We start from the raw sequence: 3,040 nt of genomic DNA on the forward strand, positions 1-3,040 counted from the left end.
TCTTAGTATGAATGATCGTTGATAGTTATATTGATTTTTTTTTTAGACATCCTGAAGATGAGGTATGCTTTAGCCTCGAAGCTATTTGCATTGTTAAATTAAGTACCGGGGTGTCTATTTCTCTGTCTGTCTGTCTGTTTATGTATTTATCTGTCAATCAATCCAGCTATCCATCTCTCTTGTATCTGTTAATATATATGTACAAATTTGTTAATATATACAGTATGTACAAATTTATATATATATATATATATATATATATATATATATATATATATATATATATATATATATATATATATATATATCTATATCTATATATATATATATATATATATATATAGATATGTATATATATCTTTATGAATACATGTATATGTATATAGCATGTATACATATATATATATATATATATTTATATATAATTTAGAATATGTATATATATATATGTATAATATATATGTATATAATATATATATATATATATATATATATATATATATATATATATATATATATATATATATATATATATATATATATATATATATATATATATATATATATATATATATATATATATATATAAACAATGTATAAATTCTTGTTAAAATGAATGCTTTAAAATAGGTATTTTTGTCATATTTCTTTTCGTTTGTTTTCTTGAATAAATAAGAATTGTTCGTATTTTGCTAATTTCACCTCCCTAATAAAACTTCATCCGCTCAAACTATATCCCTGCAAGTACCGAGGTAATCCATTACATATAATATCCCGTTAATTAGTACACTTATTTGCTGTCCATTTATGCTTGGTCTGCATGTTGTTTACTCATTCTTTATAAATTACATTTTTCTCCCGTTTCTCTTTACACGCCATTATCATCTTATTTTCCCCCTTTCCTCGACGTCATTCTAGTCGACATCATATCCATTCTACATTTGTATTTCCTTATCTCAGTGCTTTTTAATCCTTTTCTTTATGTACTATGCAGTGATCATCTCTGTTAAATCCTTGGGATTTTTGTTTTAGAAATATTCAAATTTAGCTTCATTCTTCAAAATGTGATCAGTTAAGTATTTTCATATTTTTTACTAACACGTTTTTATTGTGATGACAACTACTGATTTTTTTTACCAACACATAATATAATGTAAATAATTAATCTTTCAGAGACAACTTCATAGGCTAACTACACATGCACGCACACACACACACACACACACGTATATATATACACATATATATATATATATATATATATATATATATATATATATATATATATATATATATATATATATATATATATATATATATCACATCACCACAGGTAAAAAATGAGAGACTGGTGATGTGTAATCAGCAAATCACGTGTTAGAGTGATTATAATCATTATATGCACATGTATATATCCAATCGAAAACATGTTCCTCTGCAGATTTTCAGAGGAATTGAAGAGAAATATTTTTGTTTTTATTATAAAGATAAGACATGCTTTAGCTCTCTCGGGTCAGTATAACATCCTATTCAGTATCCTGTGAGTAAAAGACTTTTATTTGCTTCTTTTCTTCCTCCGTAAATGGTCGAATTATCAGATATTTTTTTGTTGCCTCTGATAACTGCATATTCCGTGTTTTCAGGTCTGGAGTTTGACAGAGTGAAGGTGAGAAAGAATTGCATTTATCTTGAATTACTTTTGACATAATCCAGCTGGGTAATAAAAGCAAACAAAAATTATTATATAACAGAAGATAATAACTGTGGTAGGTGAAAAGTGATATTGTTGTGTGTATGCACACGTGATATTAATTTATATGTTAACTATCTGCTACCGTAATAAATAAATTTTGAGGACTGCTCAAGACGCAGCTGGGAAGAATTTTGAGAATATAAGTAATGAAGCATCCTTATGATGAAAATGATGTTTGTGTGATGGTAATCAGACGCCACGGTAACTGATTTGTTGATTAGCTTGAGATCAGAAATGGTGCATGGAGGGTAAAAGCAGATAACTTTAATACAAGTTTGTGAGGTGAAGAAAGAGGATGCAAACGGACTGAGGTAATGATTAACAGACTGTGAACAATTTTACAGGAGGACCCTCAGCGGACGTTGCTGACGTTCGCTATATAAAAATAAATGACTTGCACTTCAGTCATATATATATTCGGTAGACTTGACTATGACGTGTGGTGTTTTCGTAGCCATAACGATGCGATTATGGGCTTTTACTATCGGGATCACGAGGAAACGATCTCCGTTTACGATGGAGGTTTATTTAGGCCCGCGTTCGATTCTCCGGTCGGCCAGTGAAGAATTAGAGAAATTTATTTCCGGTGTTAGAAATTCATTTCTCGGTATAATGTGGTTCGGATTCCACAATAAGCTGTAGGTCCCTTGCTAGGTAACCAGTTGGTTCTTAGCCACGTAAACTAAGTCTAATCCTTCGGGCCAGCCCTAGGAGAGCTGTTAATCAGCTCAGTGGTCTGGTTAAACTGAAGTGTACTTAACTTTGTACTTGTTTTTGAAGTGTAAAGATTATGTTCCTGTGAAAGATGCCTTTCTATTCACATTTTATAGTTGTCTTTAAATTCAAGGAATTAATTCAGATTCCAGTTAATAAATCTGGAAATTTTTGAAAGATACCAGAAACAACAAACGTTGAAACGCGAGTTGTCTCAGGGCGTCGTTGACACAGGCAATGAACCAAAGGGGTAATGCGAACAATTTTACAGAAGGACCCTCAGCCGACCTTATTGTCATTCGCCATATAAAAAATAAATTACTCTTGCACTTACAGTCATTGAGTAAAGGTAGTCATATATATATTAGGCAGACTTGACTATAAAATGTAGTGTTTTCTTAGCCATAACGATACGATTATGGCCTTTTACTATCGGGTGCACGAAAAAACGATCTCCGTTTACAAGCATAAAAATTCTGTTTGAAAAAAGTGGTAACGCTCTACGAGCATAAAAATTGTCTGTTTGAAAAAATGGTAACGCTCTACAAGCATAAAAATTGTCTGTTTGAAAAA

This window comes from Macrobrachium rosenbergii, chromosome 2 (genome assembly GCF_040412425.1).
Source record: "Macrobrachium rosenbergii isolate ZJJX-2024 chromosome 2, ASM4041242v1, whole genome shotgun sequence".
NCBI classification, from domain to species: domain Eukaryota; kingdom Metazoa; phylum Arthropoda; class Malacostraca; order Decapoda; family Palaemonidae; genus Macrobrachium; species Macrobrachium rosenbergii.